The 27146-nt window shown below is 35.8% G+C and overlaps 1 long non-coding RNA gene across 1 annotated transcript; it reads right to left on the minus strand.

Annotated features, from left to right (window-relative positions):
• Positions 1-1942: 1942 nt before the first annotated feature.
• LOC141929694 (uncharacterized) lies at positions 1943-26655 on the minus strand. Its single transcript, XR_012625087.1, has 3 exons — positions 26577-26655; positions 23981-24047; positions 1943-2026 (listed from the first exon to the last, which is right to left on the minus strand). It is a non-coding gene; the product is annotated as an uncharacterized LOC141929694 (long non-coding RNA).
• Positions 26656-27146: the final 491 nt, after the last annotated feature.

Consider the following 27146-nt stretch of genomic DNA (forward strand, 5'->3'; position numbering starts at 1 on the left):
TAATGTCCGTCTGTCCACGTGTTTGAGTGAGTCATTAACAAACCTCTTTACATAAGGATAGATATATATAACTAACATAAATACAGCTAGGGATGAATGAATTCTGGATACAACAAATCTTTTAAATGCAAATTTTCCCTATGGTATAGTCCCATGGCTATCTCCTTGGATAATAGAGCATGCATTTCCATATGAAACAAGTAGTGATCTTTGTGCTCCCATGCTAATTTTCCACATATTCCTTATATGCATGCATCTCTCAGGTGTGTTACACCACATTCAGGAACATATATTTAAACTAATTTTAACTGAAGATTCTTGAAGATTTTAAAAGTTATTATAATAATCCTTACATGTAAATGTCTGACTACTAGAATTTTTAGAGATACTTACATGTGTATCTACCTTTCAATTGCTTAAATTCTTTTAAAAATCATGTCTTTCATGAAAAAAAATGCAGGTTGTGTATGTAAATCCAATTCCACCAAAAATTTAGGATATTGATTTTCCAGTGAGTGATTTGTTTGATCTGAGTCCTAAGTTCCTCTTCTGTATTTAAGTTTTTGAGGGGTATGGGCCTCGCAGCTATGAATTTTAGATGGTGCAGAGGCACCATCTTGTTTTCATAAGGGACTCTATATGTAATAACAGTAAAAATTATTAGTTGTGATTGTGAACAAAGATTTACCTTCTAAATAATAAAATAAAAATTCTTGTCTGAAACTGCATGTACATGTCAGGCTCATGAGACCGTGGTTCTGGGTTCTTATTTAAGACAGTGTTTAAGCAATACTTCAAATTGCAGCCCAAATGATTTAAAAGGGAAAAGAACCAAGTTGCAACATAATAGGCAAGTACCAAAATCTGCTTATCAAGAAAATTCCTTTATCTCTGTAGATTTTCCTATTCTTGCATCAGAGGACCCTCCAGTGATATATGAAAACATAATTAAACTTATTTCAGAAAATAATTTTTTTGTTGAGACTTTATTTTTGTGCTGCGTGTTACTTAGTGGTGAAAAAAATGCACTCTGGGTTGTTGGTAGGAGGTTTGGGCTAGTTTTTTGCTTTGAAAGAGTTCACAGCATAGTCCAGACCAGCTATTCAGAAAATGCAATCTTCTCCAACTGCCTACTTTAATTCTGATTGTGGAAAGTTCATCTGTTAAAGAAACTGCACTGAAGATTTCACCTTGAGCTGCTGCTTGCAGGAGTTTAGTGCCAGGGAAGAAGCTAAGACCAAACTATGGACGGAGCTAGTTTGCTCTCGTGTACAACTGTGAACTCTTTTCTGCTAAGAATCACTTTTAGACCACTTAAGATAGTGCAGACACAGAATTTGGTATTAAGTAGGTACTGAAAAGGACCAAATACAGAATTCCACAGTTAGGAAGCTTAGGGGAAAATGTAACCAGCTGCATCAAAGTTCACAGGTATGTTCCCCACAGTTTAGAGCCTTATGTCCTGTATGACAGCATCCCCCATGTAGGGTTTCGGTTCCAAAGCCTAGCCTAAACCAACATTATGCCAGGCTTGGGACATCTGCTTTAGTTATGTCACATTAACTAACTTCTCTCTAAGATTATTTCAAAATGAATTTAAAACTGGATAATAGTCAATCTGTAATGCAACTTCAGTATAGCCTCTGGAGAAGGAATTCCTTGTTTAATCTCACTCTCATAACATTTGTTTTCTCTCATTGTCATTTGAATTCCTACCCCTGCTTCTCAACTGACAACAGAGGTCAGAAAAATTGAGAGAATCTATGCAATAAGGAGAGGATGTTAATTTGAAAACCAGAGTGTTGATCACAGTACTTATTGCTGGCTAGTGTACACAAAGGCCAATGTACAATAATGATGGTTCACTAACTCCTCAGCTTCTCATTCACTTCCAGTGTCCTTTAGCATGCTTTGAAATTCCATTCAAGTCCATTATTTCTGAGGCTGAATCAGGATAATTGGTCTGGTCTCTCTTCTTGCCTGAGAGCTAGAAGGTCTCTGATAGTCTTCTTATTAAGGTGATAACCTGTCAAACACATGAATGTGCTATGATATCCTCAGTCTTGACAGACAGTCCCCTTTGGCCTACAGTGGGGGTTGTACCAGTTTCTCCTTGAAAGTCCAAGGGAGATGAATGAAGAAAAGTGTTTGAGGCTTTTCTATACATGACCCATTATTCATATTCAGATACTGGTAAGCACCATGAAGAATCCTTCCATTGCTAGCAAGCTATGAATGAGTACAGAATAGCTATTTTGACTTTTGCTTTTTACGTAAGTTTAAATGGATTTGAATGAGTTTTTCTCACCTAAGACAGACACAGTTCACGATCAGATGAAAGTAAAGCAGTACCTCCATGACCTTTCCTGGTTAGGTCTTCAGTATGAACATCAGCACCAGATGTGCGGCTTTGTATTCCCTGCTGCTGGTTCATACCACAGCTATTTATCAGATGGATATATCAGTTACTTCAGATAGAATTTTTTCTTTTTTTTCCCCAGGGATACTGTCCCGACACTAAGAACAGCACAGCTGAAGGACTCCTTGGGCAGAGAAAGGGGAGATATCTATCATGCTACATGAAAGGAAGATTTGGACCCTATGAGTCCTGAAACAAGGCAGAGCTTTGGAAGTCATAAGTGTCAGAAACACAGGAGTTACACAGTAACGGACTGGACACCGTAACAATGCTCCCAAAGCACAAGCCAATGAAACGAAACATTCTTATCCTTAAAATAAGCTCTCTGGGTTGTCTTTGCATGCCTTTCCTTCTTACTTGCTTTGGAAGAGGTGTGGAAAAGACGGCAGAAAGACAAAGTTATATCTGTCAAGTATAACTCAGTAGCAGATGGCATGGAGGCCAAAAAGAGCAGCATTATACAGCTGAGGGATCCAGGGACCAATATGGTGGTCTCACTTTAAAAAGCTTTTCCCTCTGCTTCCAGGTTTTTAAGCATGAAAATCAACCTGAGGTTCCTTCACTGCTGTTTCAGAAGCCCAAGAAACTGGCTGGACCACAAGGAACATGTTCCACCATCACTGCCATTTCCCACTGTGGAGATGAATGTGCCAATGTGAGGGAGATGATGCCAGTAAGAGTCTGGGAGCACGAGAATCAGGTAAACACAGGTTTTTAAAACTTTGAAGTAATTAGCATCTTCTTGCCTTAAAAGTTTGCAATAGGCAATTATTGAAGCACAATTCAAGAGACTGTAGTGTAAGGTATAATAGCAAAAGTATTGAAACATACTTATTAATTAGTATTTCTAAGAGTATTCTTAAGGTACTGGTGAGCTTATAAAATAATAGAAAACTTCACACTGAAGCAAATTAGAAAGGAACCCTTTCACAAAAATACCTTTAATTGGGCATCATTTCCTATGCTCCTGTTTTCTCCAACTAAAGACACTTGTGTCCCTGTTAACTCTGCCTCCTACACAGTCCACTCTTTCTTTTCCCTGATCCTACAATGAGGCAATAACACTGTACTCATCAACTATCCTATTACCATAGAAATGATAGCAACGTCACAAATTCAGCAGCCTGATTCCTTGACAGGGTTGATTAGGAACAGATGATGAGCTGGAGAAAAGCTGAACCCTTGATTAAACACAAATAGTTCTTATAATGAACAAATATGGGAATAAAATACATTTTAAATCATGGAAAAAATAAGCATCTTCATATTCTAGATGAGAAATATTTTTTTGCATTTCACTGATTTTTAAATTGTATGAATTTCTTTGCAAAGTTCCCTCATTTATTTTTAAATCCCACATATATATGTAATTAGTAATCACATGTGCTCCAGAATTCACTGAAAAATCAGTGTGGGTGCAGCTTGTAAAACACGATTTAGGACTTCCCATTTTTTTCACAATAATTATGTTTAGTATTACAAATGCACCATAGCTACATAGCCACACAAATGCAGATAAACCATGCGCTTTTATATTTTCAACCAGATCTACTTGAATTCAAAGGACATGTTATTTAGGGGCCTTTCTGGTGAGTTCTGACCATTCCCTAATAAAACCACCTCCCATGAGGTGCTCTGCATCTTACCTGAGTCCCAGAAAACCACTTCTCCCTATTGCCAGTGAAGACCTTGGCTCAGTAGGACACCGACACGCTCCTGCCCACTGCTTCAATGCCTTAATGAACAAATCAAAGCTAGATACTTTATTGCCTTCTGAATCAAGACCTGCATTGAGCCCACAGCCTCTAAAGATGGAAAAGGACTATTTGTATCATTCCAACCATTCATCCCAAAAGAAGAAATATCATATATGAAAATAGAAAAGTGTTCCAATACAGTTCATGTTCAAGAGACTGTCTTTTCATTTTAAATTCTCACACTAAGCGTAAGTGCTAAATCCTCAATTCATACTTTACTGGAGACTTGACAACTCCGATTTCAGCCACAGTTTATTTTACCAGTAAAAGTGTGCAGTAGGGTGTGCATACCCATTCCAGGCCATCTCTATTCTCAGGCCTGCTGCAGTGTTTCTTCTACTTCAGACTATTTAGTCAATGCCATTAATCAAAATCCTATAGCAGAAAATGCTTGCATAAGTCCTACACATTTATTGCCATGGCAACAATTCAGGCTCTTGTTCATATGTCAAGCTACATCAGTGGAGATAAATTCTATTGTTTTCACACTGACAGTTCTCTCTGTGTTGGACTTAATCCATGGAAAAATATAGCTTTGCCTCTTATTAAAATAAAACACAGACCACCCAACTCTCCAAATTCTCATTCTTCACATAGTATAACTGAACAATCTGATTAGTTATAAAATTATAGTTTGATATTTAGGTTTATGATAGTAATTAAAGTGTAAAAAATGGCCTAGTCCTCATGATATTTTTTTAATCTGTGGGATTGGTTAGGAATTTAATTCTTCATGAAAAGATGAGCTCATTGCTATGAAGCTAATAGCTATGATCCCAGAGCACTGTGTTCTTGAATTAGATTGTTGTATTTTAAAATAAATGCCTTTAAGCTTTAAGTGAAGTTGATGTAATTCATTTTCCAACTTAGCTGTAGATACTGTATTTTCACAGCATAAAAATTAATGATTAATGCATAACATCCAGAGAGAGATTTTATATTTCATTTAGCTCATGACAAAATACACTCTCATGTGGGTGATTCACAAGTGTGAAAAAAAAAGATAAGCATCATTTTTCGTGCATAAACCTCTATAGATTTACTTGTATATGCTGTATTATGAGTAAGTCCTAATACCTGACATAATTTTACATGATTTGACTGTGTACTAGACCACAGTTTTGATTCCTATTATTTCCACAGACACATCATCCTTCTCATTATCACAGACTAACAAGAAACTAGTCTCTCATCAATAAAATACTTTTAATGCTTCATACACTCATCATTTCCTGTGTACAGTGCATCACGCTTCCTGGAAAAGCAGAAGCCTCATATCACCACTAAAGACACGTCCTTTTCAATCTGACCCTTTTTTTCATTTCTTCATGCAGATTTAAGTCCCTGCTTTTACAGCATGCTTTATATTGACAAAGCCTATTACCATGATATACTATACCAGAGTTCATTTCAACTAATATCCACTGCTACATCTGTTTCTGTCAGTACCCAATCTAAGTTCCCGCGTCAATGAAGATGAAGACAACCATTATATTTACTTATTGTCTCACCATGTTATGCCAGTATCAGAAACTGCTTCACATACACACTGTGTGTGACTTGCATCAAATATATATATTTTTAAATGGGGGGCTTTGTGTAATTTGTAAATATCCTGTGAACTTCATTCATATTAATGAAGCAGCGTTTGCACTTTAGTGGCATTTTTATGCAAATTACAGTAACTCTTTGTGTGCCATGCCTCTATACGTGACACAAGCCATAGCTTCTAAAGCAAGACTGTTATTTCCCCAGATGAGGAGCATAGACTGGGTACAGAGCATGCCTTTTCTGGTCACCTAAAAGAGAAAACCTCATGTTCTGAGGAGGTTAGGCATAGAATATGTCAAATAATTTGTCAAATAATTTATTTTTGAATCTTGCCATGTTCTTAAGGAGAAACACTAACAAAATATCTTTCAGGGTCTGAGCAATTTGAGAGCAAAATCTCTTTTCTGAACTCCAACAAATATTTTAAAGTTCTTTTCCTCACTCCAAATAAAAGCATCATGTTTCTCCTTGCTTCTAAAACCAGACATACACTAGTTTCAATAAAATAAATATATTTTTAAATAGCAATATTTGAAGCAGAAAAAAAAAGCAGGTTTTTTCCATACACATGAATCACACATCAAAATAAAATTTTAGTTCCCAGTTTAGCACTGCCCTCTGGTGATACATATCTTTGATATGTATGTGACCCATTTCATCACAGTGTATCAGGCCCAGATCTGGACAAGAGCTAAAATGAAATTTAGGCATTTACATCTAAGACAGGGATTCTAAAAAGCCTTGTTTAACCCCTTCAGCTGCTAACATCTCAAAGATGCTATATCTCTGTCCACTAAGTTCCCCAGCCTGAAGCTTGGTTTGTGCACAGGCAGAATTACTGCCATCTTGGCAGCTTTGGAACAGTTCTACTAGTTTGCAGATTCATCCTGTCATCTCCTTTGGGAGTCCCCAACACGAAAGTGGGTTCTCAGCTTCCTAACATACATCTGCGGGAGTACCAACAACCTCGGCCATGCTTTATCTTTGAACAACTTCGGTATCTACTATCAAACAAGTGTTTTAAGCCATAAATCTGTCTCTAGGTGATTGTATCTGACTTGCGGGGAGTCATCTTAAACCCAGAAGGCTGAAATTTATGAACCCTCCTTTCAGCAGGCGATTTCCTGCAACGTTTAGTGGCTGTTTGTGTATCTCATTAGGAGGCACCAAACTACCATACTGTTATTGTACAGGTCAGTGATTCTCAACCTTTTAAAATCCATTCAGATGTATACTTTCTAAAAAAGAATTCTTGTACCATGATGGCTTTTACTTACAATTGCATAAAACGAGATGAATTTTAAATATTGATTAATTACTACCAAAGAATATACATTTCCAGTCTTAACCTAGCACACTGACAAACATTTGTCCATCGTTCCTATCATGAGACTAATGAGCAATGCTCCACTTACAAATGTATATTTTGTGCATATCTGGAATAAAAGGTTGTATGGAAAATGGTCTGCCACATATTTTTTATCTGTGTTAAAATCCTATTCAAGGCTTATTTAGGGAAGGTATCAGATGTTGGGGTCCTTTGACAATCTGGCCTTTCATAGGTGTGGCTCCTACTATTGTTGAAGATGCACCAACAAGAAATGATACAAGGTGGTATTCTGAATATAATATTGTTACAAAACCTGACAAATGTAAGATTCTTAATGAGATATTTTAAATATTGGAAGATTCTATAATGATTTTTTTTTAACATACCAGCCAAAACAATTTGTGCATCCCAAGTCAGGGTCATAGTTGTAGCTAAATGGAGAATGCCACAAATATATGAACCTGATTTGTCTCCTTAAATGATAATCAAAACAAAAAGAATGAACTTTCCCTCCAAGTTCATTGTGCAATACTTCACATTATTAATCAGAATTATGTCACAGGATTATTGCTTTGCTTAATAATGTGTTTAATGTAAATTTAATGTAAAAGATCCATGATAGAGGCAGTCAAAGCTCTATTAAAATCCTTTTGCAAAGTTCAGCCACTGTATTAGTAGCTTTAGGCTAATAGCCTAATGTTAATTTGGATTCTAATCTATTATTTTGCATGATATTTAATGTGGTTCTGTAATTAGATTTTTTTTTTAGACAAAGCAAGAAAAAAACCATATGGGTCAGAGTGCATGACTGTCATTAACTACAGTGCTTTTCTGGGACATGTATAATCATAACACAACTTCTGCAACAAAATACTGTAGCTTATACTCCAGTCAACAACCTGTGTCTCATCCTGTAAATGGAAAAAAAATAGATGACAATCAAGTGATAAATACCTGCAGCTGTTCACACATACTGTTCCAATTTAAAAGGGTCCTACCTTCTTAGCTGGTCCAGAATATTAATTCACATATTCATACCTAACTCTGGTTCAGTCAAAAATGGATTAGACTAATATGTCTCTGCTAAACACACTTCACTCCAAATGAGACTTTGAGAACAATTACATGATTAATTGTTCTGGGAGAAGCGATAATAATGGTAACCTCCAGGAAAAAGAGCACAAGTATAACCAGGATAGGTGAACACAGCATATCTCAGAAGTAACAGACAGAAAGAAGGGCCATAACTTCCTTCTAAATTCCCAACAGAATTACATTAATCTTAAAACAGTGATGCAGAATAATAAAGTACTCTTTATTTTGTCAAACTCTCTTTAGCTTTAAATTGGTTTGCAGTATGATAAATTGCTACAAAGTAGAAAGAAAAGTTTATGATCTAGAAATCATTCTTCAGTTCAGATGGAGAATTGGTATCCTTAGATAAAAGTGAAAATAAATTTAGAAACATGAATTAAAGCAGCATTAGTTTGCTCTTATTTAATTAAATGGTGAATATGTACACATTGCTTAATTTTTATCTTGCTTATTCAGCTATATGTCCAAATCTTGCTCCTGCCAGCAAATTTTAACAAATTTTATCTCTTCAGTCAATTGTCCTACTAAAAATACCAAATTACTTCAGTTAGGCTCCCTGAGATAAATCACAGCCTAATCTGATACACCTTGAAAATTTATAGAGCTAACAGTATAGAAAATAAAAAAGTTTCACTTTTAGGGAGCTTCAAAAGCATGTTTTCCTTTATTAAAAAAAAAAAAAAAAAAAAAAAGAAGCTACAAGAAAATTTCTAAAGTTATAGGCTTGTGGCTCTAAAAGCTGTTTTCTTTTCATCAAGGACCTAACCATACTCTATATAGGCTGATTCCACCGGAGAATGTGAAGAGAACTTTTGAGAAAAAAGTCTGCTTAAATGGGTTTTTTTTAATGAAATATATAAGAAATCTAAACAACACTAGATACTGAGAGTAATAATTTTGTATTCTTCATTTTAAAGTACTGAATATTCAAGACTTGTTTTAGGGTTCTTTATTTTCTTACTACCTGCTTAGGGCTCTGTATGCTTTTTGCCTTGAGGAAGAAACTAGCCTTATCTGAACAACATATAACAACGTTATGTTGGCACTCTGAACATATCTGGGAAAAGAACAATACTGTCGCTGTCATTCAGTAACAAAAAAATAACCTGATGGTACAGAATTTTGTGTTACAGAACTGAACTCTGGAACATCATAAACATATACTACTTCCCACTGACGATATATTTGAGAAAGGTTTTCTATCAATGCATCATGAAGCAGACAGCTCTTGATAAGAAGCCCATATCATTCTCCAATTCATTTCTCAAATAATTCTCCCCATGCTAGTGTTGGTGGAATATAGAACATTTAATTACTTCATCTCCCTTCCCCTAAAAGAGCCTTAGTGACAATGAAAACACCAGGCCTGACTACAGCAGATACAGCAGCAGCCATTTGTACCATACCTAAATACCTAAGAATCAGATCTTATGTCTAAACACAGTCTAGGTGCCTTCTCATTCACCTGTTTTTTTGCAAAAGATTACAAAAAGTGATAAATTTTACTTACATATATACTGTTCCCACCCTATGAAAATTCATTTGTATCTGTCAAGTGCTGAGCTAGTTTGGTAAAAAAGTTCCATATAAATGCCTATAAAGAAAATAACTGATTTTTAACCTGCAACTCACTAAAACAATCAAGCAAACCAACAAATCAAAAGGATCACTTGCATTTTTATTTCTCAGGGAGTAGTAAAGCCAGCAGAGAGATAATGCATCTTGAGATAATTTTCATTAGACTCCTAAGTTCTCTGCACACAATAAAACCCAGATGAATGGGCTCTGTGTCAGGAGACTACCAAGAAAATAGGAAAAGAAACAATCCAAACCCATAGGACCTATGATGTTACACCAAACTGAAGCAGAATCCCAGTGCTGTTGAAAGTCTGCAGCCAGACTGCCACAGAACAGACATTATTGACAGTATAAAAAAATAATTCTAATGTGAGACTTGGAAAACTAAGTATTCAACTAGTCACTCCAACAATAAAAATTATGATATTTTATCGTATCTCCTGTTGCATGATGGCCACACTCTCCTTCAGCTATCAATGGCTGGAAGAAGTAGGGGAGAGAAAAAACTTCTGTCATACTCTGTCTCATTATGCAAATGTCAAAAGTAACCAGTTAGGTCAGAAAGCCTCCAGAAGTATCTTTGGGATGGAACAGCAGTCTTGGATATCTTGTATTCAGTGCTTTTAAATTCCATGATTATGGACCCACCTAGGTTTCTCCCTCCCCACATTATCTTCCAGAGTCAGCGTTTCTTTGCTGATTGCAACAAAGGTATAGATTCCCCCTTGTTCTGTGTTCCATGCAATTGCAGCACTCCTGTTGCATTGGGAATCATCTAAAGTACTAATAACTACTGGCAGTATCTCACCCATTAGGAATATGTTAAGTTCTCCATTTAAGAGAGCTCATAGGTTTTCTAATGTTGTTTACCACTTAGAATTAAAATTGCACATCATAAATGTTTTGCATTTTACCTGTTTAACCACGTAACAAATCTGGTGGAAAAAACATCATCCAGAAACCATCTTCCAGATAAATACTTAGATAAAATCTAAACCTGAACAATGCCCAAAGGCTAGGAGGGGCAAAAAATATTTCAGAGCTAACTGCACAGTTTTTCATAAAGCACAGTTAGCATGGATATAATGTAACTAAGTCAGGCAAGATTTGATTGATTTATTATATTGGAATCCATTAAAAGTATTCCATTGCAGCTTTAAGACCATATAGTCATTAAATATCTTTGAAAACACACATTCTCTACCATCATTATAAGATATTCTTGACAGCACATCATTTTTAATGGCACCATTATAAACAGGATTCATAATGGCTCTGTTTAGTATGTAACAGGATTGGAAGTCAGTAACATACAGACTTGTATTCAACATAATCAGATAACAAAGAGCACTGAAGGAAAGATGAGTGCACAATTAATACATGAATAATTATTTTGTGTAAAATGAAATGCATTTTAAATAGGGTGTCAAATAGGCATTAAGCTGGAAAAATGGAACAGTGGAATAGACTTGATGTATACTACTTACAAGTACAACATGAACTACTGGTGCTGATATATGATCTAAATAGGAGAGGAAAGATTATGCCCAGGGCTAATTGAAGTGATAATGCTTGTTTCTAATTGCAGCAAACTCTTATATGCTTAAAACAACTCCCAGATCCAGTACATGTGCCTTAAAACATACCTTCAACTTAACCCTTGTTTTTGTTTGTGATCCTTTCTAATAACAGGGCATTTGAAGAATAATTATTCATGGCTTTGGACCCTTCAGGTGCATTGGGGTAATTGGTCTTCAACTGTCAGTCAACTTTACAGTAAGGAAATCATGAAACCTAAAGGATCTCAGGAACATTAAAGTTCACTATTAGTTAAGTTATAGTTTAAAGATCAGGCCCTTGAAATGAAAACTGGGTCCTAAAGTAGGTGCACAATAGGCAAGACAGATTTGTATGAGGAAAAAAGGAAATGAGAATTTTTCCTAATGCAGTACAATCCCTCGCTAACAGTGGTATTAAGAGAAGAGGTCTCCTGACTCAACATAAAAAGTAATGGGACTGTAGCAACACTCATCAGGACAACCTGAGGCAGAATACACACTCCAGGAACCTTCTCCCTACAAGGCCTGGCAGTTCAGGGAAAAGAATTAATAACTGAAAACAAAGTTCTGTAATTAAAGTCTCTAACTGAGCTCTGTAGCAACACAGACACGTTAACATAAAGACATAGGGTGTTTGTAATGATTTCTTATGAGGTATGAAGACATAAATTGACATCCAGGAAGATCCCAACCAGTCATGTAACATGTCATAACTAAAAAAGAAAAGAAATAAAAACATCTTGTAAAGGTCCATTATTCCTTCAGTATAAATTCTTGGCTGTAATGTCCTCTGGACCAAGTCTGCTCTAAACTCAAGTTTGCATGAGGCCTTGTACAGCCCAACTTGTCTCTAGCTGATAGTAGAATCTTACAGGAAAAAACCCTCTTAAGATAGAAAGGTCCCAGTTGTTTGTACTGACACTTAAAAGGATGAGGTAAAAGACATTTTATGTCACTGTTCTATTTCTCTTTTTCTGGACTGGAGCAGATTCACACCTCAGTGCAACTTAGAGCAGCACCTTTACTGCCCTAAATTGATTGTCCCAGTGGGGCTACTACAGCCATTAAGTATGTATACATACATATGTGTGTGAATATATACATGTGTATGCATACACAGATAACACACTTTCCACAGAATCTCTAGTGCTTGAAAGGAAGCATAAATAGAGTTACTAAACCAGGTCTCCACAAGTGTCATTTCTTTCATTATGTCATTTGTGGCAGTGCCACCCAAGGAAAGAAGAAGGTGACTACATTAGGCAATAAACCATTCAAACTGACAAAATTTATTACCTACCTCTGCGTTTGTAAAGAACTGGCTTATAGCCATACTGAGATAATCAATTTAACAGTACATTTATCTACAGGTATAAATAGCTGCATATATTTGTATATTTCTATGGTTTTCTGTGATCTGTTCTTATGCAATCTAAAAATAAAGGAAACATAGACTTACTTACTGAGCACAGAATCATAGAATCGTTTAGTTTGGAAAGACCTTTAAGATCACAGAGTCCAGCACTGCCAAGTTCACCACTAAATCATGGCCCTGAGCACCACATCTACACATCTTTTAAATACCTCCAGGGATGGCGACTCAACCACTTCCCTGGGCAGCCTGTTCCAATGCTTGATGACCATTTTGGTGAAAAAATTTTTCCTAATATCCAATCTGAACTTCCCCTAGTGCAACTTGAGGCCTTTTCCTCTTGTCCTATCACTTGGTACTTGGGAAAAGAGACCAAGATGAGGTCTCCCTTGAGCCTCCTTTTCTCCAGGCTAAACACCCCCAGTTCCCTCAGCCGCTTCTCATAAGACTTGTTCTCTAGACCCTTTACCAGCTTTGTTGCCCTTCTTTGGACACGCTCCAGCACCTCAATGTCTTTCTTGTTGTGAGGACCCAAAACTGAACACAGTATTTGAGGTGCAGCCTTACCAGTACCAAGTACAGGGGGACAATCACATCCCTAGTCCTGCTGGCCACACCTTAACTACTACTGATACTATGTTTCTCTGATTTTCCTAAAATAAAGAAGATGCCTGAATGTTTAAATTCATTGGGCCATGTTGCATCATTTACTCTTTGGCATGTGAGCAGCATGTGACCATTAAGACTGAGTTTTTTCCCTTTTCTACTATTAAAAAATTACCTTGCTGTGTATTTAGAAAAATCTCCCTTACACCTTCTATGCTCATTATGTAAAAAGACAACATACAGAAAAACATGTCAAAACTGAGACTAATGATGTTGGTAAAAGTTATGTAAAATTCCTTTTGTGGCAGTATTTTTCCCCAAATTATAGGCAGGCATAGCTCCCCAAGTTCTGTTTGCCATTTTGGCCTTGCTCCCAAAACTTTTTCTCCCCTCTGCCACAGCAGCCATAAGCCTAAACTTTATCTCTTGCATATGTGAGTATCGCTGCATTCTCACTGGTGTTATACTTTGCACTATTATTGAATGTCCTGTGCAAATGGAAATGCACTTTTCTATATGTAACACAAAAAATGCTAAAAGGATTTTTACTTATTTCTACCTTTCTAAAAGGAATGCAGAAATGTCTGTGTGATATAAAATATCATTTACTTGAGTAGTCTAATTCTCTCAGTATCCCCAGCAATTTATAGCTAACATAGCCAAGAGATAACAGCTAGTACATACTCTAACACAGCTGAAATTTGTCACACAGGTGAGACGTATAGGTCAGGTATGAAAGTTTTAACAGTCACATATTAGAAACAACGGGGATTTTGATGGACATGGAGACTAAGATAAAATGGTAGTAAGAGTGAAGGGATGCAAGAGTTGAACGGATAGGGAGGTAACTCAGTAAGAACTATGCTATCCTGCTTCTGCCAAACAGACCTGTAAGTTGCTACCTAAATAGCAAGGTACTTCTAAACAAAATTTCCCAGAGGATGTTGCTAACTGCATGCTCCTCAGTGTCAGAGACTCAGTTCCCAGCATGAGCTCACTCCTTGAGCCAGGTGTGCAAGAACAATGCTCTGAACAGTTCAAATACCATACAAGGTCAAGTACTAGGAAAAATCAGGTCATGGAAGGCTCCAATTTTACAATCCACTAAAGTCTCAATCTTGCAACAGTGATCTCTCAAAGTTTTAGATCCCTGGCTGTAAAATTGGAATATTGCTATCCAGAGCTGCTGAGAGGAAACATGCATAAAATGAGAAATCATATGCATAAAGGTTTCCACACAACAGTGATAACTGCTACAGAAAAGCCAATCAGAATTACATTTCATCAGAATTATAATTTTTCTGGGTCAGAATTATTGTTTGTTAGGACAGTCTGAAATAAATAAGGTTTAGCAAACATACTTATCTGATTGAAGACTGCATCACAACAAATATGAACAATATAGTCTGAATTTGGATAATCTAAGTTTTGAATGCTTGACTTTTTAACCTTAATAGCACACTTCTGCTATATACCTTTGTTGCATGTGTAGTATATAACAGAATGACCTTCATCCATAGCATCCTTGTAGTAGAACAGAAGCATTTACTATAGACTTTATTATAAATGCCTTAATGAAATTCTAACCAATAATACTTTAGAGAATGGTAAAGAAATTTAATACATTCATAGGTAAAAGGAGATGTTATTATCTCAGTTCAGTAACTATGAAATAGAAAGATGAAAAAGTCTTTTTCATATTAGAATTGAGCACAGCTGTACAGTTATATAATAAAGTATCACTTGTATCCATGGCAATAGGGAGTAATTGATGCACCACAGTTATTTTTATAAACCCAAACAAAAAAAATTCAACTGGAAATTTCTTTGCCAGTTTCTTGGCATTGTATGTTTTTTATCTGTACATAATGTACAAATTTATAGTCTGAATACACTCACTGATCTGACTCGTTGAATAAAACATGTTGGGTTTTGCTGCATATTAAAGAAGATGGGGATCTCTTACCCAACAACCAAGTCTTTCATGATGTATTTCATGAAAAATATTTCTTGGAATAAGATATATTGTTAACTTAAATTCAGATTGCATTGCGTTTGGGATCTATACACTGTACGGATTTTCTTTTTTTCTTTTTTTGTAATGATTAAATGTTTTGCAAATGTCTTACAATGGTAAGTTTAGGAACATTTTAGTGAAAGTCAGTAGACGGCTATAATATGGAAAAAACCTAATGGGGACCCCAAAGCATAGTATATATTGTGTCTTGGACATTCCCTGAAATGGTTAAATCTCTTGGCCCTCCTTGAAGAGAAAAAAGCCAAAATACATGCTGTTTTAAAGATCGATACTTTCCAACACCTCCACTTAGTCCTTGAAATTATACCAGGAAAGTATATTGTTTAGTTGGTTTTTTTGAAATCTGGCTATGCATCCACTAGCAAACTAAGAAAAGATTCAGGTGCCTCCCATCAATCTATTAATAACAATCTTGTCTACAACAGAAGGGAAAGAAGAAACTTTTTTTTTTCCCCAAATGCAGATCCATCTACTCATAACAGGGTTTGCATTTGCAGTCATCAGTGTACTTCACTTGTAAGAAACTACAGAGATAGCGATGTTTTGCTGTGAAGACAAGTATTCTGTCAAATGGAAACCTCTTGTACTTTTTCCTAGACATGTTCTGTTGCAGGATAATCTTCCAGTGGCTGTCAGATGACAATGACAACAACAGTTCCTGTGGTGACTTTTTTTGTTTTCCCTTTTTTTTTTAAATAAAATTGTTCAGGTCAGAATTCTAACTGTTGTTTCAAACTCAAGATGAAACATGCTACTTGGTTTCTGGTTTTGTCCTTAACTGACTTATGATGATGATTAAATTAATTGCATCTTCTAGACAATGGATAGGCAAGTTCTCATGACTTTTTGTTAAATGATAAAGCATTATACATAACCCCCCACAAACATTCCCCAAACTATACGAAACGTTTAACTACATATTCAGAACTGTATTTCCCTTCTTTACACAGCATAGCATCATCTCCTTTTTTCTTTCAGTGCTTCTTTTCACTTTCCCCTTCCTCAGTATCTGTATGAATCCTTTGTCTGAATTATCAGACATATACGACCACAAGTAATTTGCTTCTTGGAGATTAAAAACGGGTAGTCTCTTAGAAATGCCAGCTGCTGTTGTTTATCAGGGATCCTATTACTTTGGAAACCCTGCATCACCATTTGCTTAAGCAATAGTCCTATTACAAAACTTTTCACGAGACCAGCCTAAGAGCAACTTTAAAAATTTGGAATGGAAGAAGGCAAGGATGTGTATAAAATCCACATATCCCCAAGTTTAGTTTCCTCCATCCTGGAATTTACAAGTTTATCTGTCAATTCATGGTAAGTGAGCTTGACCTGGGTCCTTAATGCAGGACAACATCAGGTACAAGCTACAGTGCACATGTGTACAGGCACACTTTTACCTAATGTCAACCAGTTTTAGCTACAACTTCCCTTCTGTGATTCAAAAATTACAGCCATTTTTAATATAATTCATCTCCTCATCCACTAGTGGCTATTCTTAATTGTGTTTATATTTAATGAAAGCGTGTAAAAACAGTTCTTCGCCATTATTTTCTCTTTTTAGGCTATTTTTTCTCCTTCTCTCCACTACGATATCACAATGCCTTTTTGTCTAGAGATACTGAACAGGAAACTAAAATACATTAACAAAAGAAAGGTTATGGACTGTGAGTCAGCAAGAACAAAAGAACCAAATACATCATGTAAAAGCTAATAATATTTAGATAGGGAGCCCAGAATTTAGCATTTTCATTATATTTTTCAGTTAGCATGAAAGTTTAATCTTCCACTAATCATTTAAAATGTAAAATAAACAGGGCTCTCAGCATATCACAGTCTATACTCAGGTCCCCAGGAGAGTGAAAACGACAAAAGAAACCTAACAATATGATGATATATATTCTGAGATATTGCCATTCAATCTGATTTGCCACATGCCCATACATTTTAATGCTGACTTCATTATGAAATCTCTTCTTGATTAATCATTGGTGAACAATGACTAAATTGCACTCCAGCATCAGCTTGAACTGAGGCATTGTTAGCAGCAACATTCATTCGAAAAGCGTACCAGATGGGCCAAGAAAAGGTCAGTATGGTACTATCAGAGGAACAATGGACAAAGCTCATAAACCAGTGGCAGAAATAGTTGAACTGAGACTACAGTAGCTTTACAGAACATACCATGAGACTGTTTAATTTTTTTTTTAAATCTAGTAAAATAAATGTATTAATCAAAATATTTTATAGTGTTCACTGCCTCACTACTGTCAACAAAAAGAATAAAAGGCACATAAAGCTATTGAAACTTCTGAACTACGAATAAGTGTGGATAGATTTGGGTATGGACCTCTGCATAATAAGAGCAATTGTCACATATAATTGTATCTTCTATGACTGTACAGTTTTCCATGGTATTTGCATAGCTGTTTAGCATCTGAACCAGTCCCAGTCTGAAAGGTTCTTGGGTTCTGTAAGACTCAGACCGTAATTTCCCTCATGCATTCGAGTTCTTTCCTCCAGTGTATATATTAGCGTATTGCTTTTATGGGAAAGACTTGCCTTTATAAGCTCTAACATACGTTTCTTTTTAATTATCACCTATATAACCCTTACTGCTGAGACATACTATCATTTTCCCCACTTATAAATAGACTACCTCTAAACACAGGCACAACAGATACTTCCAAAATAAACAATCTTGCTAAGGTGCTGGAGTATAAAACTGTCCTAAACCCTTCCCAACTGCCATTTCAACATTGGAAGTGCCACAGAGCATTCCTGATCCACCCAAAATTTTGACAGACCTCCCTTTGTTTCAACCTTATCTCACACTTGAGTTTGGTCATGATTCTCTGGGAGAGCTCTCCCAAGCCCTTTGAGACTCCTAATTTACTCGGCATACTCAGAGAGCACCTACTATGCTTCTCCCTGTGCCTTGTTCAGCAGCTACATCAGGCTCATTCAAACAGTAGGGAAATGCAGGTGAATGGAAAATCTCTACAAAATACATGGAACCCCACACAAAGTCTCCTCAGACATGTTTTAATGGCTCAGCAGGCCACTATCATGAGTGATAAGTTGTCAGAAGTCTTTAGCCTAGGCATGCCATTAACATCTACAATTGCTGTGTTTAGCCATGCTAAAAATACTATTACTACAATGTGTCTGCATTTCCTTTGTTTACATGCTCCCAAGTAACTGACAAATACTGCTCATTTATTGATACTGATCTGTCATTTGAGCAAATTTAAAATGAAGAGATTGTTTCATATTGGCTTTTTTTTTTAAGCCACATTGACAATTTGCATAACATTATGGTAGTGTATACTTTTATTACACTAGACATATTTCAAGATTAATAAGTTCTGGCAAATTGATATTTTGAGGTTACTAAAGAAAATGTCATAAAATAACCTTATATTTGACATTTTAAAACAAGAAAAAAATTATCCCAGGAAAACTGTAAATCTGTGACTTTAAAACAGCATCTCTTTCTTCTAATAAAGAGATGTAAGTAAATATTTTCTTAACACTTAAGTTTCTCCTTCTTCTGCAACTACCTCTTTTCACACCAAATTCTAATTCACATAATGAATGCATGACAAGTAGCTGGTAGACTGTAATTTTTTTTTAATGCTTGAAGCTGTATACAGAGGTACAGTCTACATGTTCACAGACATATAAATCTGAGATGTTTAAGGAGTCTTGGTCTTGTTTCAGCAATACATGACAGACAAACTTCAGATACACAACCAAAGTAGCTGCTGGAGCTGTACAAAACTTTGTGGAGCCAATTGGAAAAATGCATTCTTCTGCAAAGCAATAAAGACCTCGCAGCTGTATCATGGCACTTACAGGACAAGAAAGATAAAGTTGCCCACCCAATAACTTGTAATTTAACCCAGTATAGCTATTTTTGTTTCATTCATTTGCTGGTGTTAAAATATTGCAGAAAACAGTGAGCATTGTTGAGATACTCCTTTCATGCTTGCTCAACAGCTTCTACAGTAACAGTAGCACATAATATAAAACAATTGGGTTTGTTTTCAATAAGGTTAATGTCCTTTCCTAAAGGATCACAAAAAGCCTAAGTCAGATGCTGAATTCATAAGCAATATACAAGGGTCATTTGAAAGACCGCAATAATCAAATCTTATAAAGGAAAGTCTTAGATAGATGAACTCCAAGTGACATTCAAATTTGGCATATAACAGTTTTCAATAATAAATAAAACCAGAAAGTGACTTTTCAGATCTATTTTATATTAAGAAAGTATTGCAGCAGGTGTGGCAAGTACTGTAATACAGAATTTCAAGAAAAGTTTCTAGGGCCACTGTACCCTCTCTAGTGCTGATCATAAAAGAGCCATGCTATACTTGCTTGAGATCATGATCTTCTTGTCGTAGGGGTGATAGCTGAATAAGCCACCTTCACCTAGTACTCATAAGAAGAAAACACTTAGACCCTCCCTACTCTGCTTACAAATGGGTAAACCTCACTCCTCCTCCACCTAATCCACACTCCTCATTCATAGCAGACAACAGAACCATTGTCCGTGTCACATTGTGCTGAAACTATAAAAAGAGAGATAAAACCCTTCACTGCAAGCTCACAAACCAATGAAGATAACACTATACAACCTTCCTATGCTTACTCAAATTAGGAGTAGTTCTCAGAAAATCAACATATTTTTGTGGAATTCAGTTGTGGATCCCATGTCGTTCACTATAATTTCTCTTTTCACCTACATGATGATAGGGCCTTTGCTGTAGGCTGCTGGAGGGCAAATGCTAAGAAAGTTTGCCATCAAGGTCAAATGACTTTCTTACATTTGTTCTTCAGAGGAAAGTGAAATATGACATGCTCCTCAGTGGAATCTAACACAAGGTCAAATTCCTGTAGCCCACATTTGCTCCTTTGGTCTCTTTTAGCTGCTGAATCAATACTACAGAATTGTTCTCTCAGCTTTCTGCATCGGTTGTGCACTGCTGAATGGATTGTCTTCAAGGGATACACCTTCATTTACTCCTGAATACAAAGCATTCCATTTTGGGCATTACCTCCCCTTCTATGGTCTGAGTCTATTTTTCAACATGGCATCCTCACGTCAGATAAGAGGACTCTGGAAGAGGTATGGCAACATCATCTCTTTCTAGTGCTGCCACAGAACAGAAAAGAAGAGTCTTCCAAGTTTCCACAGTGCTAGAGGCCATAGGGAAGAAAGTATTTTAGTTATATAGAAGAGTAAATGCTTAGAGTTTAATTAGCTACTTAATGGTTTAAAAAAAAAAAAAAGTCACTGACAGAAAAACGTGGAAGGTACTTGTGGCAGAGAGTATTATTTGGACGGGGGGGTTGCATGAAAGGACAGGTTATAAAGTGGCTTTCTCTAGTATAAGGAGGAAGAAAAGTAACATTCACCATCTGTGAAACATGATGAGATTAGTTATTAAACGAGTATTTCTGAGTTTCTGGGTTTTCTTATTAGCTCAAATTAAGAGCTTTTCTTCTCATTATCATCTTTAGGAAGTATTTTGTTTGGTGACTGCCTGAAAACTTAAAGATCAAAGGACAAGTGACTAGTTTGTAAGGAATTTTTTGAACAAGTAAATTCTGCACTTCTATCTACATCGGATTAGCTGTGTTAGATCATTCTGGTGTGTAGTGATTATTCAATATCATTGGGGAGTTTTACACCATGAAAAAAGTATATAATGTTTCGGGGATTTTCATGGTTTTGTGCTGGCAGAGGCTACTTACTTTGGGCACAGTGGAACGTGTCAGCCATCTTTATGATTCTGCTCAGGTCTGTTTTTAGAACCATTCAGTTGGTAAATTTTAGACTGCAGGGAATTTAGTTCCCATTATGACTTGAACAAGAGTGTGCCTGGCTAAAAACTAGATGAGGATGTTATGGGAAGGGTGAAGTTTTGTTAATATAAATTTTTATATAATATAAATTTTGTAAAGATAAAAATCATTAATTGTTTAATTTTTTTTCCACGTGGGTTCCTAAACCGTATGTTACAATGAGATGTATATAATGAGTAGGGTTTTTTCCTGGATTGAAGCAATTCCTTATAGGAACTTAGTTGGTCTTTCAAAAATATATTTGGTTTCCCTAGGAGAATAGCTTTGTTGAATAAAAGTCTTAGTATGAATCAGATAGGTGTAAGCACTCTGTTTGTGGCACATGCAGTGATGTCTGATGTCTTGGTTCTATATTCAAAATGCTTTGGTGTGTTTGGATTGACAGCTGTTTTTACAGAGATTGCCTCTATGTACTGTAGTTTGTAGGCTATTAGATTTTTTTTTTTTTTTTAAAGAGTTTTACAGAGTGCTTAGGAGAGCACTGTAAGTATAAAAGCATTTCAGAGAGAATTTGATGGCAGGATGAACATTATTAAACTTGTAAAAACCCTGTGAGTCTAGGTTTTCCATTCCTGATCAGGATGTCATCTGCATAACTGCATGGGCTTTGTGATAAGATTATTTAAAAATCTGTTCTTTGCAGCAGCTCTGTAAAAAGTTGACTATGCAAGGCTATGTGCCTAGTGTGTAGATCTTTGGAAGTAACATTTTTCTGTATAAAGATGCAAAAGGGTGGATGCTAAAATGTCATTGGGACAACGTGACAAATTTGAATGTGAGCTTATGGCAGTCACAGGCAGGTAAAAAAAAAGAGGAGCTATATAAACTAAGTAGTAGTGACCCATCCTCTGAAAAAATGGGATGGGAAGAGTTTTCTACATTAGGAAAAAAAAAAAAAAAAAATCACTGAATGAATAGTACTTAGTCAGCTACACCAATTAAAAATTTTTTAACTACTGCCATTTTTTTTAGGCTCAACTCTGAGCCCAGTAAAACCTGATGGAAGACCATCTTCAGATCATCTCCTATATATTTTCAGTGACTTATTCAATATCATATCTTCCACTTCAGATCCTACTACAGCATTTCTAAGTAGAAGCAGTATGTCCAGAGATACACCGACTAAAGAAATTCCTCAATTTTTTTTAACCCTAATGAGATTTGGTTTAAGTATAACCTTAGGGACAGGTCTCTACTTGAGTCATCAGATGCAAATATGTGTTTGGTTCATATTAGTCAACAAGAATACCACAGTCACAAGGAAATCTCCTACCCAAACTATATGGCTGTCTTCAGGTGGAAAGAACGACTCACATAAATCTTTTCCTAGATATCACCATGGAACAAATACACACAGCTGTCACACTACCCAGTACCATTACTTTCCTCTCACTATAATTCCAGCCAGGAAATAGCAAACTTCACCCTTGGAGATACTCATAAATAGTTAAGTACCCTCTACCAACAGATGATAATATGGAAAAATAACCAATAAAACTACATAACGAACAACTACTGAACAAACAGAGCTATAGCACTCAAACATAGCCAAGTTATTGCCTGGGCTATTACAAGGATTTTACAGTAATATCATTTCATTTTCTAGCTTCATGGCAATTATATCAAAGGTCTTTAACTCTCTTCAGATGTGTATCATTGCTTTAAAATAAATTCTATTATGAAGTCCAAGGTAGGAAGGAAAAACAACAGAAAGTTGTTCAAGGTCACAGATAACCCTGTTCAATAGCTTATTTGTAATTTTTTGTCATCATCCTTTAACTCTTGGAAGTCAACTGATGATATATTCTGCTTCCTACCCAAAAGATGCAGTATAGTACAACATTTTTTTTTTTTGCCACTATAGATAAGGGAAGCTCAACTTCTTGATTCTGGATGCAAATTGGAATTTGCACAGTTCAGGTTAAATTGACTTTGGCTTCATCTCACAACATCTGAAATCATACTGCAGTTCTCCGGTGCTTTTAGGACATAATTAGATAAATTCATAGATTAAGCTGCTCCTGGCAGTACTTGCTCTTCTGTGAATAGTGAACCAATTCCACAGCACATTGAAATACAAACTGTAGTTGCAATACCAAGTTGGCAATGCATCTTTGCTGTCGATTGTTGTGTGCCATATGGACCCACTTAAGCCTCTTCCTCTTTTGGCTCTTGAAGAGAAGGCAACCATTGTGGCCAGTCATGAGGTCAGTTTGGAAACCAAATGGCCCAGGTGCAAAAACTTCAGCAGGGACATCTGCATCCATGACTGGTTTTTTGGCTAGATTTATCCCTGCCCATATTTAGACATGATATCTGCCTTCTTGCGTAATGTTGCCATTTTCTGCCAAATAGAACCCAGTAAGTCTGTTCTAATTTGTATTGTAAGTGATCACAAAATACACCCAGTATATTGTTATTTTTTGTATCTTGTTCTACTCTTATACTTCAAATATGAAAAGAGCTAACATTCTTTTTTCAGACTATTTCTTCTATCAGATAACACACACAGAAGTTCAGGCGAAAGTTCTCAAACTCAAATGTGAATATTAATAATCTCTTTTTAAAAAGTTTGATGCCAGCCACCAAGGAAAGTTGAGATACTCAGAGGAAAGATTAGAAGTATAATTATAGTTATATTGATATGGCTACAGCCTCATACTTTGTACAAAATGCGAATGCTTTATCCTTTGATACACAATTCTTAAAAAGGCTAGATAGATGCATATTAATCAAGCTTGTTTTGTGCTCAACAGTATCACAGTTAAGAAATATCTACTAGATATTTAAATTATACTTACATTTCCTCTCACAATTCTGAGGCCCAGATAATCATACTGGTCTCTTGTTTCTCACCTCAAAAAAATGCTATTTAAGAAAAAAAAAAAAAAATCAGATACTTATCATTGCAGGGCTTTAATGCCATTTGAAGAGCAAGCAAAATACATTCTAAAGGAACTCATGCATTTCATATATTAATACCATTCTGTTGGTATATTTCATGTTTGTCACTCAAAACAACACATCAAGTTCAACAGTTTGGAGAAACCACAGATAAAGGGTATCTGTGCAAAACCTTAACAGAGTGGGATCCACCACTGCATCATTCAACTTCTATATTGTTCTAACAGCATGCAATGCAAGAACCAAGGAATAATGAATCAAGGTCACAATATTTGACAAAGACTTTATAAAATTACTATTAAAAAAATCTCTCATAAAATATACAAAACATATACATCAGATATATTAGTTATGTCACATACCAGAATTCTTCTATTCTCATTACCGTAATATATAGTATACTTACAGTTTCATATTATGCTTTGTTATAGCTTTCTTAGTTTTAAAATGGATGAAACGAATCCTTTCTTTACTGGGGAAAAACACATCTCTTCAATGCAATACATCTCTGCTCTGCTTTCCTCCATCTTTTGTGCCAAACCATTATACAAAACAGTTTTGTCACTTTGGTTATTTTTCATGAGGTAACATATGTCTACTGGAGATACTGGACATAGCATCTACAGAAAATTCTGACTTGACTCAAAAGCACAAAACTTGTAGAAATAAAAACTATAGGACTAAGGAGTTTTGCATCAAGCTCTTCAGGCTGGCATAAGTTGCACTGAAATGAAGCTCTGCTAGCAAATAAAAATGCCAATGAGGAGCTGCATCATGGTCAAAGTAGCTTGCAATTTTTAATTTTACTTCACATAAGGAAGTGTCACACTCCTTGCATAGCACTGGTTTTGAGTCTCCTCAGCAGTAGCCTTAACCCCAGCCACAGGCATTCAAGAAATTAATGTTTGGCAGAAACAAGATTTTGTAGTCTGGTGCCTACAGAAAAAAAAAAAAAAAACAAAAACCAAACCAAAACAAAAATACCCCAACCAACCAACCAGCCAAACCTGGAAGAATGCTTCTCCTCCCAGGAAAGAAGTAAAATGAAAGTGACAGTCTGGAATGCTAGTGAACTGGCAGTTATTTGACACTGAGTCTTTGTCAAATAACTGACAATAGATTTCAGAAATATGTGAGCAGTAGCAAATACTTACAAGCCTTTGGAGAGCCCTAGAATTTATTTGTAGGTATTTTATACCAATGATATGGAATAAATGCATCCAGAAAAGTATTTAGGATTCCAGGCACACATGCAGCACTCTGATTGGCATCTCAGTAATGCCTAGGAAACGCACAGGTTTCTTTGCTTGATTTTTATGTATGGATTCTGCCTCATATTAGTAATGATCTGTTCCATTCCAGCCAACACATCACAAGGTTGCACGGCACTCCTTCAATTACTAGTGTTGCAACTTGAGCTTCATGCTTTAAAACATCACCTAAGGTATGCAGCAGTTACCTAATTTAGTATCTTGCATGAACTATATATAAATACATGTTTGTGTACAATATATGTGTGCATGCTACTCAGATTATTTTTCCTTTTGTACTAATACATAGCAAATCCAAACTATTTGTAATCCCACAATTTTAAGGAACTGCTAAATGCCTCCCTTGTATTATGTCACAAAAACAATAATAATTTTTAATGTAATTATCTATAGGTAACAATACTGATATAGAAACATTGGGATCCTGATACCAGAACATGTTGAAATGCAAGGAATACATTCAGCTTTGTTGAGCTAATATCAATTGTAGCAGGCAAACTCAGCACAATTTTTCTAATATGTCATACAAATGTCATATGCTGTATACATGAAGATGTGTGTGATGGCCATACCATCTCCACAATATCAGTCCTGCCAAAAGATACTGGCTAGAAGCCAAAGTCACAGCCTGTTCTCTAATGAAAACAGAGAGATATGATGAGAGAAGCCACAATCAACACCAAACATACTGGCATAAATCTTTACAAATGCAATGCAAGTGCCTTAGATTTGCTCATTCTGTTTACTTCTAAGGTTTTCAAGTCAGCCTTCTTGAATCCACCAATTTCACACTGGCTTTAGACACATCTGGAACTACTATATTACATATTTTAAAAATGCAGAGCTCACCAAAGTACTACTGGTCTCTTTGCATTTCCTAGAAAACTCAAGAATTGAAATGCCTTACAGAACATATGACATAATGTGCTTTAGTTACAGCCATGAGGCTACTCCTTTTTCCCACTGTTCTCTTGTTATCAGTTTATCAGATGGGAGTTTTCACCCACACAGAGTCAACCAGTTGTAACTAGGAACTCTGCCTTCTCCCCACAGAATAGGAACATTTAGCTAGCTTACCTGTATAAAGCTATTTAGAAAAACAAGATGTTTGTTCAAAGATAAGATCAACTTGCAATATAAATTATTTATGTCATGATGAATTCTATGTTAAATTTGCATTTGTCAAATCACTACAATGCCCCTTTGAGCATTTCAGGCTTACCTATAATTGGGGAAACAAGTTCTTCTAAGTCTTCATGATCTCAACATTAATACGGTGTATTTACAAATGTTTGTGAGAGATGAATTCTTCCATCTGAAGAGAAAATCCAAAAGAAATGACAATGAAACAATCTGTAAATTTAACCTTAAAATACTTACAAAGACAGTACTGTATTTAATTGTATGTATCAAAACAAAAGTGATGGTCATGTTCTTAATCAGACCAAATATGTAACAAGCTTAAAGGAAATCTCTACAAAAGACTACATCAGCACAAATGTAAAGGATTTGGGGTTTTGAGATAACCAGCCTTGAACAATAATCTTCTGATAAACCTCAAATTCCAGATGGTCTTTGTGGATTTCAGACAACAGCTGTATTCATATAACATCATGATGAGTTTATTTGGCTTATTTTTAAAAGTAAATGTAGACAGTTGTACTGGTTTGATGTTAATTCAAATAATATCCAGTATAAATATTATTTTTAAGATGACAACTTGAGATCTCCTGTGAGAACAGATCACAATATCCTCACATAGGTCTCAATATTTTTATACGGGTATTTGTTG

Source organism: Strix aluco, chromosome 14, assembly GCF_031877795.1.
Source record: "Strix aluco isolate bStrAlu1 chromosome 14, bStrAlu1.hap1, whole genome shotgun sequence".
Classification (NCBI taxonomy): Eukaryota; Metazoa; Chordata; class Aves; order Strigiformes; family Strigidae; genus Strix; species Strix aluco.